The sequence below is a fragment of the Lygodium microphyllum genome, chromosome 22 (genome assembly GCF_053477565.2).
Source record: "Lygodium microphyllum isolate KBCC chromosome 22, Lygodium_microphyllum_v1.1.10, whole genome shotgun sequence".
NCBI classification, from domain to species: domain Eukaryota; kingdom Viridiplantae; phylum Streptophyta; class Polypodiopsida; order Schizaeales; family Lygodiaceae; genus Lygodium; species Lygodium microphyllum.
This window is the reverse complement of record NC_141156.1, coordinates 14520304-14539549: the sequence shown is the minus strand read 5'-3', so window position 1 is coordinate 14539549 and position 19246 is coordinate 14520304.

Sequence of the window (19246 nt, the reverse complement as noted above, 5' to 3'; positions counted from 1 at the left end):
AGGGAAAGAAAAAGTGAAACAAAAAGTCCTTGAGGATACAGCTGGTGTGATGACACCTCGTAGAATGACTTCAAGCAATGACTCAACTAATAGTCTAGATAGTGAGCTTGGTATTCTAACTATGTGCACTAGGCAAAATAGGTATATTCTGCCTCATGAGAGAGGGGAATTGAGTAGTGCACCACAACTTAGATGCTCATAGAGAGTTAAGTACCCTGTGGATAGGTTGACTTGTAGTGGTTATTCTATGAAGCATTATGTTTATATGATGAAGGTTATGGAAGTTAAGGAACCTGCTACTTATGTTGAAGCAGTGATGGATAAGAACTAGTGCACATCTATGGATGAGGAATAGAACATGGGATTTTGTACCACTGCTAGAAGGAAAGAAGACCATTGGTTGCAATAAATGCAAGTCAGATGCCAATGTAGAGAGGTACAAAGCTAGGCTGGTTGCTAAAGGACATGCTCAACAGTATGGCTTAGAGTATGAGGAAACATTTAGTCCTATTGTCAAGATGGCAACCATACATACAATGATCACATTGGCTGCTGCTAAAGGCTGGAAATTGCAGCAGATGGATGTTAAGAATGTGTTTCTCAATGGTGACTTAGTAGAGATATTTATATGGATCAGCTTGAAGGGTATGTACATCCTGATTTTCAACATTATGTATGCAAACTGAAAAAAGCATTATATGGGCTGAAGCAGGCTCCGAGAGCTTGGTATGCAAGGATTAGTAGTTACTTGTAGAGTTTGGGATTCACTATTGGTAAGGCTGATCATAGTTTGTTTATGAAAAAGGCTGACAAAGGTTTGGTAGTGTTGGTTATCTATGTTGATGATTTGATAATCACAAGTGATGATGACTTAGGGATACAACATGTTATGCAGATGATAAAATATAAATTTGATATGAAAGACTTAGGTGAATTGAAATATTTCTTGGGTATTGAGGTGATCAAGACTGAAAATGGTTTTATGGCTAAAGAAATATGGTATGACTGAATGTAAACCACTAGATACACCTCTTGATCAAAATGTCTAGTTGGACATTAGCACTAGAGCTGAAATTGATGATGTGATTATGTACATGTAAATGGTTTTGAAGTCTGATCTACTAGTCCTAACTTGAGTTATGCTATTGGGCTCATAAGTCAGTTCATGCAGAAGCACAGAAAGCGATACTTGGATGTTATTAGGTGGATTATGAGATATGTAAAGTCCATTGTAGATCATGGGCTATTCTATGAGAAGAATAAGACCTTGAAACTCATTGGTTATATGATTGCAGATTGGGCAGGATGCTCATCTGATCATAGATCTACTAGTGGTTATGCCTTTGGATTTGGAAGTGAGGCAGAATATAGAGATGCTGCATTGGCAACATGTGAGATTGCATGAGTGCTCAAACTTATGGTTGATTTGGTCATATAGGTGGATGCTCCAGTGACTTTATTATGTGAAAATCTCAGTAGTGTACTACTAGCAACAAATCCTATTTATCATGCCATGACTAAACACATTGAGGTGGTACACTACCATTTTATCAAAGAGATGGTTATTGCAGGGAAAGCAAATCTTATGCATGTGAAGACTGTGTTGAGATATCGAGCTCCACTCGTGATACTCCAAGGTGACTATTGTGTATTTATGTCATCGACTTGTCAGTTGCAGACGCGGTTGGTACACCGCCCATGAATAATAGCTACATGATAGCTATCCTTATCTACTCTAGTTCGTGGCTCAGTTAGTATGCCACCTTAGTTAGTTGAGTTTGGTTTGAGACCCATATATAGGATTCTTCTATTTCTTTGTACTTGAGTTTTTTTGGCTTACACAACTAAGAAGAGGAAAACTGTTTTCAGCCTCCACCCTTGTGTGTATTCCCCCATTGTGCAAGCAAGAAAGCTTCAAGTGAGACTCCTTCCTTCTCTCCCACAATCCTGACATGGTATCAGAGCCTTGTTCGTGGCAAGGAGCTCAAGAAAGAAATCCAAGCTTGCGGTGTTCTGGTAAGAGGAGCAGTGTTGCTTTCATTTTCTGTTTTGGGAGCAGATCTCTGCAGGTAGCACAGCCGGAAAGTGCAGGAGTGCATTGTCTCAGGTTGAGACGCCCTTCGCGGTGAAGCAAGTGGGCAGTATATGCTGTGGGAGAAGGCTTTAGCCCTTGGCGACCTTGTTTTTTGGATTTGAGGCCATTTCGGGGCCTATTTTGGAGGCAGAAGTTTTCTGCACGCACTCAGGAAAAGGCCCAGTTTGATGCTGTGCAGCCACTGTTCTACAGGTCGGTGAAAAGTTACTGTAGAAATTGCATCGTATGCTTGTGCGCAGAGACATTGGGAGTTACAGAATCATCCCTATTGCCTGTTGATGCAAAATCTTCACTAGGAAGTGACTGTGTGGTCAAATACCACTTTTGTCAGTTTTGCAGATTTGCCTTTGTGAGACTGAAGCTGTGTTCTTTGCAGTGACAGAATTTTTTGCAGTGTTCTGTAATGGCGTCTGATTCTCTCTCACAGATTGTCACTGAAAAGATTGACAAGAATAACTTCCAAACATGGAAGTTTAGAATGACGAATTTCCTTATGGGAAAAGGATATTGGGAATTTGTTGCAAGAAATGAAGAAGAACCAGTTCTTCCTGATATTCCCAATCAACAGCAAATGCAGGAATTTAAAGCATGCCATGAGAGAGCCAAGAAAGTTATGTACTGGTTGTCTATCAGCATTTCAAACTCTATGATTGTGCATATTCAAGATGCAAGTACGCCAAAGGAGGCATGGGATACTTTGTCAAAAATGTATAGCACAAATACGCAAGCCAAGAAAATGCAGCTCAAGCAAGAGTTGCATAATGTGCAAAGAGAAAATATGAGCATCAATGACTACCACATGAAGGTGAAGAAGATTGCAGATGCACTTGCTTCCATTGGGTCGCCAGTGGAAGATGATAATTTAGTTTATGTGACCTTGAATGGTCTAGGAAAGAATTATGCACAGTTCCGAGCATCCATTTCCGTCCGTGAAAGATTTCCTGATTTTGAGTTGATTGCTCTTCTATATTTTGAGGAGCAGAGAAATGGTGGTGCATCTTCTTCAGGAGGAACTTAAAAGAAGCTATCTTCTACTCAAATGCTGGAAGAGGTAGAGGCAGAGGTAGAGGAGGCCGATATGGAGGCCGTGGTAGAAATCAGAATATGCAGCAAACTCAAGAAAACCAATCCTATGGAGGAGGACGTGGTAACTCTAGAGGCAGGGGGAGCCAAAGAGGTCATGGTGAATGGCAAAGAGGCCAAAATGCAAACAGTAATGTTGAATACTACTACTGTGGTAAAATGGGTCATATGGCTAAAGACTGCTATAAAAAGCAGAATGACATCATGAATGGAAAACTGCAACAACGGAATTATGCATCTTCTAGTAGACAGGGTGATGACAGAAATGAGCACTTGTTTATGGTGCAGCACATGAACAATTCTGTGACAAGTGCAGAAGAAAGCAATGATGTATGGTATGTTGACTCAGGTGCATCAAACCACATGACAGGTCATACAGAATGGATGGAGGATGCAAGAAAAATGGAAAAACCAGGATTTGTGGAGACTGGTGATGATACTACACATCCTATTGTGCAGATTGGAAAAAGTCCTTTGTCTATGCAAGATGGGAAAAAGAAATACCTATCTGATGTATTTCATGTCCCGAATATCACCAAGAATCTAGTTTCTGTTGGTCAAATGGTTGAGCAAGGCTTGCAGGTCAGATTTAATCCTCATGGATGCTTTGTTGAGGATATGAAAAATAAAGGTCGCTTGATAGCAAAAGGAAATAAGAAGGGCAGAATGTTTACATTGGATGCAGACATGTCTGAATTGAGTGCAGCAATGTTTGCACATGGGACCGGTGTAGTTGCAGATATTGATATCTGGCATAAACGCATTGGTCATGTTAATGTATAGCGAATTAAATCAATGTAGGCCCAAAATATTGTTGCAGGTTTGCCCAAATTCAAGGTTGCAGAAATGCATAAGGTATGTGAAGCCTATTAGTTTAGAAAACAGGCAAGGAAACCATTTCCTAGACATATTCAAAAGAGTGAGAAGCCATTGGAATTAATCCACTCTGATGTGTGGACTACTAAAGTTGCATCTCTTGGAGGCTGTCATTATTTTATCACTTTTATTGATGACTATAGCAGAAAAGTTTGGGTGTATTTTATGAAAAAGAAAAGTGAAGTTTTTGGGCATTTCGAAACCCTTAAAGCTATGGTTGAAAAAGAAACAAGCCTGCAAATAAAATGCCTAAGGTCAGATGGAGGGGGAGAGTACCTCTCAAATGAGTTTGCAAGGTTCCTGCAGGAGCATGGCATAAAGCAGCAATATTCATGTAGTCATACCCCACAACAAAATGGAATTGCAGAAAGGAAAAACATGCATATTGGAGAGGTATCTCGTGCCATGCTCAATGAAAAAGACTTGCCACATTTTTATTGGGCTGAAGCAGTTGCTACATCAGTCTAGATAATGAACAGGACTCCCACTGCAGCAATACATGGAATGACTCTAGAGGAGAGGTATACTGGTAGGAAACCAGATATTCCTCATTTGAAAATTTTTAGTTGCATTGCCTATGTACATGTGCCAGATGAGTTGAGATCCAAGTTGGATCCAAAAGCTGAGAAGTGCATCTTTATTGGTTACTCTCTGCAGCAAAAATGGTATAGATGCTATAACCCTTCTACTCGTAAGTTTATAGTGAGCAGAGATGTTGTTTTTGATGAGATGAGTAGCTGGTATAAACCAGTAAATGTGATTGATAATGTAGATGCACAAAATGGTAATGTTGCACAGAATTCACAGCAGCAGTGACAAAATATTAGTGGACCTCAAGCGTCCTCTAGCAGTGGTTCACATTCTTCGCCATGGACAGGCAGATTGAGATCAGGAGAATCTTCTCAAAATAATGCAGATAGTGGTATGCAAGTATCACGAAAAGGAAAAGAGAAGGTTGATCAGCCCATGTTTGATGTGAATGCGGGTCACTCTTATGTGGATGGTGAATCCAGTGGCTCAGAATAGAGCATTGATGATGAGTTGGGTATTCCTTCTATTGTTACACCTGGAGTAAGGAAGACCAGGGATGTTTTGAGAGCACCTGGGAGTGAGCCTACTTTGCGTAGGTCTACGAGAGCTACATATCCTATGGATAGGCTGAAATATGATGGATTTACAGCCATTCACTATGCATATATGGTCAAAGTGATACAGGAACCAGAACCCACTTCTTTTGAGCAAACCATGGGAAAAGAAAATTGGGAGAAAGCCATGGATGAAGAAATGGATGCCTTGGAAGCAAATGCTACATGGGAATTGGTACCTTTGCCTAAAGGTAAAAATGCAATTGGCTGTAAGTGGGCTTATAAGGTGAAGCACAATGCAGATGGTTTTGTGAACAGATACAAGGCAAGATTAGTAGTCAAGGGGTATGCACAAACATATGGCATTGACTATGAAGAAACATTCAGTCCGGTTGCAAGGATGGCAACCGTAAGAGCAGTCATTGCTATGGCTACATCAAAGGGATGGTCTTTACATCAGATGGATGTAAAGAATGCCTTCTTGTATGGTGATTTGCAAGAAGAGGTCTATATGGAGCAGCCACCAGGTTATGTGCATGCTGTTAATCCTTAGTTTGTTTGCAGGTTGAAGAAAGCCTTGTATGGCTTGAAGCAAGCACCTAGAGCATGGTCTGACAAGATAGAACAGTATCTTGTTACTATTGGCTTTCAGATTTCCAAGGCAAATTTCTCACTTTATGTGAGAAAAACAGAGAAAGGTATTATGCTACTTGTCATTTATGTTGATGATTTGATTATCACAGGTGATAGTGATGAAGATATCCTTCATGTGAAAATGCTATTGAAGCAGAAGTTTGAGATGAAGGATTTGGGAGAGCTGCGTTATTTCTTGGGCATTGAGGTGATTAGATCACCAAGTGGGATACAGCTCTTGCAGAGGCAGTATGGATTGGACATGCTGTCCAAATATGGGATGACAGGCTGTAAGCCTATTTTAGTTCCTTTGGAGCAGAATGTGAAGCTGAGCACAGATGCAGGTGAGCTTCTAGAAGACCCTACTATGTACAGACGCATAGTAGGAAGTTTGATTTATATGACTATTACCAGGCCAAATTTGAGCTATGCTGTTGGATTGGTAAGTCAGTTTATGCAGGCTCCAAGGAAACCACATTTGGATGCGGCTAGACGCATAATCAGGTATGTGAAGTCCACATTGCAGTATGGACTATTTTATGAGACTGGGGTTCAGATACAGTTGCATGGATACACTGATGCTGATTGGGCTGGTAGTATTTCTGATAGACGATCTACCAGTGGATATGTGTTGTCTTTTGGGAGTGCTGTAGTTACTTGGAGCAGCAAGAAACAGCCTACAGTTGCCTTGTCGAGCACAGAGGCTGAGTAGAGGAGTGCAGCAATGGCTACATGTGAGGTAGCTTGGTTGCATAAGCTACTTTATGATATGCATCAGTCTACAGATGGGCCAGTTGTCATTTATTGTGACAACATGAGTAGTATACACTTGGTAAATAACCCAGTCTATCATGCTAGAACAAAGCACATTGAGGTGCATTATCACTATGTGCGAGAGAGGGTTTTACTAGGTCTTATTGATCTAGTTTATGTCAGCACAGAGGATCAGGTAGTTGATATATTCATGAAGGCATTGGACGCAGAGAAGCTGCGCAAGCTCAGAGACCTGCTTGGTGTGCAGGAATTGGGATTGAGCTCGAGGGGGAGTGTTGAGATATCAAGCTCCACTCATGATACGCCAGGGTGACCGTTGTGTATTTATGTCACCGACTTGTCAGTTGCAGACACAGTTGGTACACCGCCCATGAATAATAGCTACATGATAGCTATCCTTATCTACTCTAGTTCGTGGCTCAGTTAGTATGCCACCTTAGTTAGTTGAGTTTGGTTTGAGACCCATATATAGGGTTCTTCTATTTCTTTGTACTTGAGTTTTTTTGGCTTACACAACTAAGAAGAGGAATTCAGCCTCCACCCTTGTGTGTATTCCCCCATTGTGGAAGCAAGAAAGCTTCAAGTGAGACTCCTTCCTTCTCTCCCACAATCCTGACAGACTGATGAATAGGTTGCAGACATCTTTACCAAGTCTTTGGGTAAATATAAGTTCAGTCGATTCTGACAAGTACTTGGTGTACATGTTTTGTCTTGAGCTTGAGGGGGAGTTTTGAGACTTCAAGCTCTTGTGTGTCACCGACAGTGTCTTAGCTATTCAGCTGTATCAACATGTGTGGGACATTTAATAAGTCAGGTTAGTCGATTTGACCTAACTAGAGTTAGTCATGGTTTGTTAAACCTAGTGTATGACTTACACTTGGATAAGTGAAGATGTACAATGGAATAATGAATGGAAGATAGAGAGCATGACGGAGCTCTTCGGTTCTCTCCTCCGTTTGTCTCTCTTAACAAATGTGACTATTGATCCTCAACAACTAGATTTTTTGTAGTTGCATGCCCTTTACTTGCCTAATAGATATCTTATCTTGGTGGAGAGGATGTGTTGCATGTAGTTTTTTCAAAATCCTCCTAATACTTTTGTAGATGAATCTTTACCTATGGATCGCTTCCATAATCACCAACCCTTTAAGAGGGATCATCTTCATTGATTCCCATGAATGTAATTTTTGATTATTCAAAATGATATCACTCTTTTGGAGGTGCCATTCAGATGGTTGTTTTGTGTTGTGTGTGTGTGTGTGTGATGGTTATTTTGTTTTGTGATGGGGTTGTGATGGTTGGAGATTTAACACTTCACAAAGATATCTTTTTGAAGATTCGTGATGGTGATGATGAAGCCGACTAGATAGCTCAAGAAGCAAAAGATGTAGAATATCTTATTTCCTTTAAAAGTTTGTCATGTTTTTCTATTTCAAAGTTATGTTAATGGATAAATGTATTTTCCTTTTATTGTAGTCTTTATTAGATACAGGTTATAGGTTGGGGTCATGCTCCATGGCTGGTGTTTCCTAAAGATGCTAAAGAAGATCAAGTTGAGCTATTACTTTGAACTTCTATTCTTTTTTTCCTAGGTCATGAGGACACTCCCTGATTAAGTGTGGAGATATGTTGAGGGTTGAAATGACTTGATTTTTTGGTTGATTTTTATTATTTTTATGGATTGAATGGTTGATTTTTTACGGATTTTATATGTTAATTAGTTGGTTTGGAAGTGTTTGGGAGTGTTTTGGATGAGTTTTATTAGATTTAAGAAGGTCATGATGTTTTATAGTGGAGATATGATGTTCTGGCATGTTATGCTAATGTCATGTTAGTGTCTGATTGGTTCTATTTGGTTTTTTTGAGCTTTTATTTTGTCCTATTTTCTTCTGTATGATGGCTTGAAATAAGGATTAATGGAGTTTGGGAGTTTTTGAAAGCTTGTTGATTGATTCTTGATGGTTTTGAATGATTTAAGATGAGCTAAAGGCTTTTTGATAACCTTTTGTATGGTACTGTAGACCCTTTGATGAGCTTCTATGTAGAGCCTCTATCTTTGTTCTATTTGTTTTGTATGCCTCTGTAAGTGTTACGTGGGATGAATGTGTAGCTTAGGAAATTTTCACAACCTTGGGAAGAGATGAATACAAGTCAAAGAAGTGGAAGACATATTTGATAAAGACTCAAGTAAAGATTGAAGTGATAGTGATATTGTGGAGCTATGAAAGAAAGGGACACTATAGTGGCTTTGGTGACCTTTCATATCAAACATACCTCTTGAGAGGGTATCCACAACCAAAGAAGGGTTATGGATGATTATTATTCATTATTTCATTGTACTATTGAGAGAGAGCATGTGAGAGATAGAAAAATCTATGCAAAACAATGTATCTATAAGTGAAAGATAATGAGAGAAAGCTATGGAACCTTTGAAGAAGAATACTATGTGACGATTTCCATTCAAATTGGTATATTCTCTTGTGTCTTTGTGGTCTCTTGATGAATTCTATGAAGAATATTAAGATCATAATCTAAAATTTTCAAGTTAAAGCGGTGGAAGAATTGTTTCTATAAAGCTAGGTGAAGATTTCTTGTTCATGGTGTTCTTTTCCTTATTGTTGTCACATATAATGTCACAACTCTATAGAAATAGAATTTGTATTTTTTTTCATTAATTTGTCTATATAATGATTTATTAAATTTATTTCCTTTGCACTAATTAGATATAAAGAAAAGTGCATTGGAGCTGGTCACTGATGAGTGGTCACAGGTTATGGTGGACCCACGCGGTGGGTTAGAGAAAAGATAGTTCTCACTTCCACCTATATGGCCCGATTGGGCGCCTATGACTAGAACTCATGCATATCAGGGTTAGACTCGCACACAGAAAGGATTAATGCCTTGAAGTGTGGGCTAGATCCACCAGAATAGACAGTTACAATCAACAAGATGGCATGATCATGAAATGCTTGTATAATGTGCATGTGTGGGCTGAAAGCTTGAAATGCACATTTCTTTGCATAGGAAAGTCACATGAAGATTCGGATACCATTTTTGCGATGTACACGAAAAAAACTTTCATATGACACCCATATTGGGGGGGTCCCTAAATTTTAGGGATGGGCAAACCCCCTCCCCCCCCTCCCCCCGAAGGAATGTATTTCTGCTCAACCCAAGTCCCTTAGGGAAGAGCTCAGTTACAATCAACCTGAGAGTGAGAAGAAGTAATTCTCACTCTCACAAGATCATGCAAAGATGTACAAACACACATGCATTATCTAATATGCAATGATAAGAACTGATTTCTTTACATTATGAGAGAATAAAAAGGGGAAATCAGCCTTCTCCATCGTTGAACAGTAGTACATGGATAGGGCTTGCTTCTTGTTGCTAAAATGGAAGAAAGAGCTTGAAAAGGAGGTGCTGTGATGAATTTATAGGCTTTTTGTCCTGTAAAAAAGCAGTGATAGAAGATGGAATATGGAGGAATTTGATAATGGAGAAGTGGGGGATGATGATGGGGATGGATGGGGTCAGTTTCTGGCTATCTGTGGGTGTTGTACATGAGTTTACAGTAAAGAAAAATGATGTTGAATGAAGAAAAACGAGCTCTTATTTATAGGAGAGGGGAGAGCTAGTACAAAAGGGGAAAGTGGAGTAGCACAAGGCAAGTGTCCAGCCACATGTCATGAGATGTGACAAGTGGTGGGACACTTGGAAACTTGTGTGACAAGTGTCTTGACACTTGTCTCTTCTCTATGGCCTTCCTTTTTGGGTTGAATACTGTCAAGAATAGAAACAACCAAATTTAGTAAGCACAGTCAGAGTACAGAACTTACTATTTTTAGAATGACATCCCTATTTTTTAGGACTAGAATTTTTAGGCTAATTCAAGGCTCCTAAAATTTAGGAACCTCCTAAATTTTAGGGATCTCCTAAAATTTAGGGACCCCCCCAATATGGGTGTCATATGAAAGCTTTTTCCGTGTACATCGCAAAAATGGTATCCAAATCTTCATGTGACTTTCCTATGTAAAGAAATGTGCATTTCAAGCTTTCAGCCCACACATGCACATTATACAAGCATTTCATGATCATGCCATCTTGTTGATTGTAACTATCTATTCTGGTGGATCTAGCCCACACTTCAAGGCATCAATCCTGTCTGTGTGCGAGTCTAACCTTGATATGCGTGAGTTCTAGTCACAGGCGCCCAATCGGGCCATATAGGTGGAAGTGAGAACTATCTTTTCTCTAACCCACCGCGTGGGTCCACCATAACCTACCACTCATCAGTGACCAGCTCCAATGCACTTTTCTTTATATCTAATTAGTGCAAATGAAATAAATTTAATAAATCATTATATAGAAAAATTAATGAAAAAGGACACAAATTCTATTTCTATAGAGTTGTGACATATAATATGAAAGACATGCTTGTTTATGATACAATATAGATTTTCTTGCAGTAGATTCCCTATTTTTCTTGGTGTTCCTTTTGGGGCTCCATGACGGACCATCGCATGAAGGAAGGTACATCCATGTCTACACATGTAAATGAGTTCAACTCGATTTTTAGCTAGCTGGTTGCTTTGAAGTTTAATATTGATGATGAGTTGAAGGCCACTTTCACACTATGCACTTTGCATGAAAGCTGAAATACATCTAGGATAGCTATAAGAAACTCAAATAAAATGCTTATGTTATCTGATGTAGAAAGCCCTTTACTTATGGACGACCTAAATCGGAAAAATATTATAGCGAACAAGTCATCAAGTGCATTGCATACTAGAGGCAAGTCTTAGCAAAAGGGAAAATTTGATAGTAAATGATATAATAAATCTCTTAGGAAAGATGTTGAATTCCATCATTGTGGCAAGAAAGAAAACTTTAAATGGGAATGCTATAAGTGGAAGAAAGAGAAAGGCAAGGGTATGAATACTGATGATAATAAGGAGGAGAAGAAGGATAGCCAGCCTGCAAAGAAGAGGATTGTCAAGAAAGAGGAACTCAATGTGGTCATCCATGAAAGTCAAAGTGGTAGCAACGATGTACTCTTTATCTCTTCTTACTTTAGTGCACACTCATTGGTAGAAAATTCCAATGATGACATGCATACTTGGATCCTAGATTCAGGTGCTTTTTCCATATCACACTCCATCATGAGTGGTTCTTTGACTATAATGGTGGCAGATGTTATCCACTTGGGAGATAACAATGCATGTGATATTGCATGCATTGGCAATGTATTGTTGAAATTTCAGCATGGTTCATTGCTTACCCTCCATCATGTGAGGCAAGTTTCCCAACTCAAAAAGAGCTTGATAAGCACATGGCAACTAGATGATGAAGGCTATCACACTACTTTTGGAGATGGAAAATGGAATATCTATAAGGGATATAGAATAGTTGCTCGTGGTTTTAAGGGTGATACCCTCTATCCATTGTGTGTATTTAGTGTGCATGACCATGTTGTTGCCATTACCAAGCAATTGAGTGTTTCCTTGTAGCATGGCTGGTTGAGACACATGAGTCGAACATGAATGAAAGTGCTTTCTTGTTTGGGTTATTTTTTGTGTTTGAGATATACTGATTTTGACCATTGTGATAATTGTCTCTATGGTAAACATGCTCAAACATCACATAAGAAGCCTCTTTTATTGAAATCTTCTTCTCTAGATTGGCATATTTATATGTATATTGAATGCTAGGGTTGTCTCTAGGGGGAAATATCTACTTTATCACATTTTTTGATGATGCTATATGCAAATTTTGGGTGTATCCTATATGTCGTAAGGACAAGGCTTTGGATAAATTTAAGAAATTCCTAGCATTGGTTGAAAATCTAATAGGTAAGAAACTCAAGTGTCTTCGATCTAACAATGGTAGGGAATACGTGTCTTTCAAGACTTTTTTGATAGTAAAGGAATAAAGAGGGAGCTCATTGCCCCTCATAATCCACCCAAAATGAGTCATAGAGCATACAAAATAGGACCATTTAGAAAAAGCTCCTCATTATGATGTCTCATGTTGCATCATCCCATGGTTTTTTGGCGGAGGCTTTTATGACAACTGTTCGTTTGATTAATTGGTCACTAAACTAGTATTTGGGAGGCGAAGTTCCTTAGGAAGTTTGGTCAAACAAGCCACCTTTGTATGCTCATCTAGGAGTGTTTGGTTGCAATGAGGCATCTATACATATTTGTAAGGAAGAATGCAACAAACTTAAGACAAAGGCATGTGAATGTATTTTCCAAGGATATAGTGACGAGGGTGAAATGGGATACCATTTATGGGATCTTGAGAAAAGAATAATAGTACATAGCAACGATGTTATCTTTTGGGAAGATCTCATGCACAAATAGCCTAGAAAGACAGAGGAAGTCAAAAGGGTTGTATTTTGAGAAAATGTACAGATTGGACATTAGAGAATGCCCATTGAAAAACAACAAATACCTATTGTAAATGGCCTTGGAAATGCAAGAAATAATGTTAAAAATGATCTACAAGCAGTTTCTCATGATGTCTCATAGTCTTAGTAGGATAACACATAGTTAGAACAACTAGAATTGGCAAGACAAGATGCTAAAATTTCAGGACAGCAAGTTGCAAATGAAGATTTACCAAGTTAGTAGCTAGCAAATGTAGAATCTTTGCTCTGTAAGTTGACTTGACCTTCTAGGTAGCTTGATAGCTCTATTATTGGTGCTCAATATGTTGTAGATTATGTCCTATTGGTTGATTGTGGTGAATTGCCATGCTTCAAGGAAGCAGTGGACAAAAAAGACAACTAGAAATGGCATAAGGTTATGCTATTAGAGATGTAATCTCTTGAAAATAATGGTACTTGGGACTTTGAGCATTTTCCTAAATGGTAGAAAATAATACCATGCAAATGGCTTTATAAGATGAAAGTCACTTTTGGTTCCTCGCAAAAGTACAAAGTAGGTTTGTCGCAAACAGATACAAGCAGGGACATGGAGTTGATTTTGATGAAATCTTTTCTCTTGTAGTCAAAATGACTACCTTGTGGACATCTTGGGCTTGGTTGCAACTAAGGATATGGAACTCATAAAGATGGATGTAAAGGCTATGTTCTTATATGGTGATCTAAATGAGGACATCCATATGCCAAAGGGTTTTGTGGCAAAAGGAAAAGAGAACATGGTATGTAAACTCAAAAGGATTTGTATTGATTGAAACAAGCACCTCAAGAGTGGTATCATAAGTTTGATACATTCATGCAGTCTCAAGGCTACAACAGGAGTCAAGTGGATCATTTCTTGTATACCAAGAAAGTAACAGATGGCAGCTTGATACTTTTGGCTTTATATGTGAATGACATGATGATTGTAGAGAGGGATATTCATGCCTTGAACACACTGAAGGAAAGCCTACACAGGAGTTTTGACATGAATAATCTTGGTGAGATAAATCATATTCTTGGGATGCGGATACTCATGGATAGGTCAAATGGTCCTTTCTATCTGTCAACGGTAGGAGTATGTATCCAAGATTTTGCACTGTTTCAATATGGAAGGGGAGAAATCAAATTGGTGTTCCATTAGTACCTCCATATGTGAAACTCAGTGCAAAGGACAACCCTACATTTGAAGATGAAAAGGCTCAAATGGCCAAGATTCTATATGCTTCAGCTATTGCTAGCTTGATGTATGCTATGCTTGCTACATGTCTTAACATTGCATTTGCGGTGGGAGTGGTTAGCAAGTACATGGCACACCTTGGAAAAAAGCATTGGGAAGCAGTGAAGGGTAGTGTGAGATACCTTAAGGGCACATAGAATTTGTGCGTCTACTTTTGGAAGCAGAGAAAGGTATTTATGATTGGCTTTATAGATGTAAACTATGCTGGTCATTCAAATTTCAAGAAGTCTAATTCATGGTATGTATTCAAATTGCAAGAAGTCTACTTCATGGTATGTATTCACTTCATAGGAGGAGCAGTCTCGTGGATATCTAGGCTATAGAAGTGTTTTGCATTGTCCACTACAAAGGCAGAGTATGTGGCTACCACTGAGCCATGCAATGAAGATTTATGGTGCTCACATTTGGTGGGAGAGCTTGACATTTAGAGGTTCATGTTCTCCATTGTGATAGAAAGAATGCTACCATGTTAGCACAAAATATTATATTTCATACAAAGACAAAACACATACAATTGAAGTATCATTTCATCAAAGAGGTACTTAACAACAAGAGCATTGAGTTTATCAATGTACATACAAATGATAACCTTGCATACCTTCTCAAGAAGGATCTTCTAGCATAGCAATTTTCTCATTGCCGCTAGATGATGGGAGTTGGATAGGTTTATGTTTTCAGCTTTGTACATACTTAGACTTAGCTTATTCTCACTATCTTCAAGCACATTGCCTTTAGGTGGAAGGTTGTTGGGAATAAAGGGAAATTGTGCCTGCACCCACACTAACTGTGAATGTCCCTTAAAAGGGCATTGTATTGTATACCTATATGAATGCATAAGTGGTACATATTGAAGTACCCACAATATGACTGTGTTGATCTCTCTCTCTCTCCCAACCCGCATCTCCATTGTCATTCCTTAGAAGCTCCATCAAAGATTGGTCTACAACAAATGAGAGAAGGGGAGAGAAACTAAGAGAAAGGGATGAGAGGTAGATAAACAAAGAGGTGGAGTGAGGGGGAGAGAGAAAAATAGAGAGATGGAGGGAGGAAAAGAAAGAAAGAAAAACAAAGAGAGGAAGAAGAGAGAAAAAGAAGAAAATAGAGAGAAAGAGAAAAAGAAACAAAAGAAAAGACATATAAAATTAGAAATGTTAAAAATCCAAAATAAAAATTAAAAATAAAGTTGGCAAATAAAAATACAGAGATAAAGGGAGAGAAACAAAGAGAGAGGGGGGAGAGAAAAATAAAGAGGTGAAGAAAGGGGGGGAAGAGAGAGCTAAAGAGAGGGAGGGAAAAATAAATAAAGAGAGAGCAGTGATATATATATATATATATATATATACATATATATGTATATATATATGTATATATATATATATAGAAAGAGTGTGTGTGTGTGTGTGAATGAGTGAGAGAAAAAAATAGAAAGAGAAGGATAGAGAGGGAGAGAATCAAAGAAAGAGGGGAGAAGAGAGAGTGAGATAAAGGGAGGGAGAGAGAAATAAAGAGAGGAAGGGAGGGAGAGAAAGAGAGGTGGAGGGGGAGAGACAAAGAGGGGGTAGAAATAATATAGAGAATAGGGAGGGAGAAACTGAATGGAAAGAGAGGGGGGAAGAAACAAAGAGAGGGAAGGAGGTGTATAGAAACAAAGACAAAGAGAGAAATATAAATAAAGAGAGAGAATAGGGAGACAAATAAAGATGCAAAGGGAGAGAGAAAACTAGAGAGAGGAGGGAGAGGGAGAGAAAAAAAGAAAGAAGAATGAGAGAGAGGGAGGAAACAAAGGAGAGGAGAAGAAAGAGAATGAGAGAGGGGAGAGAAACAAATAGAAAGGGATCAGGGGTAGAGAAATAAAGAGGTAGAGAGAGAGGAGGAAAGAGAAATAAATATGCAGAGGGAGAGAAGGAGAGAGATGGAGGATTCAAGAGAGTGATGATTTGATAGAGAGAAGTATATTATCCACCATGACATAGAGAAAATGGACAATGATGAGGGTTGTTCATGATTGAGAGATATATATCAATTGGCACATTCTATATCCATGCACTTAGTACAAACTTCCAATTTGATAAAAGCATTTCTTGTATATAGATCATGTATGATACTTCAATGAGTTCTAATAAAAAATCATTGATCATGTAGTCTTGGACTTTGAGTTAACAGTGAGCAAAGTGTGTATCGTTCATGTTCTTTGCAATCAAACTGTAGTTGAAGTAAAGTTAAATAATATTAAATGTATCCCAAAAAATTCCTCCATCTCAAGCAATGTACCTATTACCGCTCATAGGAATAGTTCATGGCCATACAATGGAAGGAGTGCTCGAGCTGATAAACCCATTAGAGGGCATTCCACTCTAAGTATGCCCTTGATACTAGAAGACATTGGAGATTGTCCAAACCTTTCTCAAATGTTGAAATGTGAGATAGAGGCTATAATTGATGCATTACTACCCATAGATATGAAATCGAAGGTGTCCATACCATTATACAATGGGTACTAAGTATCTTGCTTAAGGAGGCTCCTTGTGCTCCTAAGTATACAGCTAAAGTACAAATGGAGTGATGCAAGTGTGATTGAGTTATTCAAGCACATACTACACTTCTTTGTCTTGATGTATGAGTGAGAACAATTTTTAGTTCTTTAAAGGTGTTTGAATTTTTCTCAAGCCACTAAAATGTCACATACTACCATATGAAAACATGATGCCTAATTCTTGTGATGATGCATGACAATTATCATGAAAGCTTTGCATGGATTATAATAGCATTTAGGCACGTATCAATGATTTTGTGCTCTTTCAAGGAGAATGTGAGTCCATGGAAATATGTTCGAAGTGCGATTTTCACAAGTGTCACTAAGACCTGTAGGGACAAACCATCCCTTAGAAGGTTCTTAAATATTTTTCACTTATATTGTGCATTCATCACATATTTCACACATCAAGTATGGTGAGTTTGATAAAGTGGCAAGCCTAAAATAGGTCCACCAATGGAATCTAGTGAATACTCGTAGACTCACAAACATGGGATCGCATTGAATCTACCTTTCTAAGCTTTGCACACGAGAGCCAATAAATATTTGCCTTGATCTTGCTATGGATGTCATGAATCCATTCAAACTATGCTTGACTTCTTATAATGTGTGGCTAGTAGTCCTTGTGAACTACAATATTCCACCATGGCTTTCTACAAAGAAGAGACAATCGATCCTCAGCTTGCTATGGACATCTATCTCCATCGGAGCAACTCAAGATTTTGTGGGAGGAGGGGATTATTATGGAAGACATAAGCAAGCATAGTGCATAAGAACTAGATTGGGAGCCATGAAGTGGAGGTGGTGGATCAAGTACCACCTCATAGATCATGGAACAACCATTGAGCCTTCACTGCTTTGCATTGTTGAGGAGAAGGTGAGGTAGTGAGCTCACTACACATTCTCAATTGATTCATTCTTGTTTTCGTCTAGTTTGGGTGAAAAATGGAAAGATCAATGAGTATAGAGGATATATAAGCTGCTATGTGAGAGATATTCATTGCCAAATTAGATAAATCACTTAAAACAATAAGCATTTCATCAAGTTTGTGGTGATAGAGCTTGCAAAACCTCTAACAAGCTCTATAATCATAGCTATCCTATACCTACAACTATTAAGGGAAAGAAATATGGACCAAGAGGACCTTAGAGAATAAAGGAGCAAAGAAAGGCTTTTGTTCACATAGTCAATATGACCTTGATAGCTGAGATTATGAGAGAAGAAAAAGAGTCAATAGACTAAGAAGAAGCATTTGTCAATCTAGCATGGAGAGCAACTATGCAAGTTGAGCATGATAGCATAACGAAGAAATGATAGTTGAGAGCTAGTGGATCAGTCAAAAAAGAGAAAATTTATTAACATCAAGAGGTTTTGGAAGTTAAAGTATAAGGTTGATGGCAGCTTAGAAAAGGATAAAGTCCAAATAGTAACACACGGATTTTCACAAGTTGAAGGATTTGATTTTCAAGAACCATTTACTCCAACTACTACTAGAATGACCACTATTTGCATAGTACTTGTAGTTCTCCTGATAAAAAATGTCACATTTTCCAAATGAATACTAAATCTACATTTTTGAATGGTAGTCTTCAAGGAGGAGGTGTCACGGCTTTGTCACCAGGGTTTGAGGTTCCCCATTATGAGAATAAAGATTATAAGCTAAAAAAGTCATTGTATGGGTTGAAACAAGCCCTTAAAGCATGATAGCAATGGATAGATAAATTCTTTTTAGGCTTAACCCTCAAAAGATGTGCCTCAAATGCTAACTTGTAAGCCTTAATATAGGGATAGTGAAAAGTATATAATTGTTGTCTTATATGTGGACAAACTTCTTATTATATAAGTGACTATGAGGATGTGATCCAAAGGACTAGAAAGGCTTTGAGCTTTAAGTTTAAAATGACAAACTTGGGATTTCTATACTATTATTTCGGGATTGAAGCTACAAGAGCTTAGCAAAATCATTCTCTCTCAAAAGAACTATCTATAGGAGATCTTGAAAACATTTAGCATAATCGAGTATAAGGAGATAGCTACACCAATGGTGAGCAATTTGAAGTTATCCACTGAGAATACATCAACACTAGTAGGCATTGGAAGATACAAGAGGTTGGTCAATAATCTCACCTATTTATGTAAACACCATGCTAGATATCAATTTTACTATTGCTATTTTGAATAGGTTCTCAAACAGACTATAAGAAAGTCATTAGAAAGTAGGGATGGGGATGCTTAGATACTTAAAGGAAACTCTTAACCATGGTACTACATGCAATTTTGGAAGTTTTCTTGTGGGGAATTGTGATCACATTGGATAGGTGACTATGATTCCAAGAAATCCGTTTTTGGATATATTCTTTCTCTTTGGATTCATGAATCTTCTTTTGGATCAGTAAAGAAGCAACTAATATTGGCATTGTATTCTATTGAAGTAGAGTATAAGGCAACCTTTTTCTACTGCATGTAAAGTGATATGGTTAAGGAGGATCTTATGGCATATGG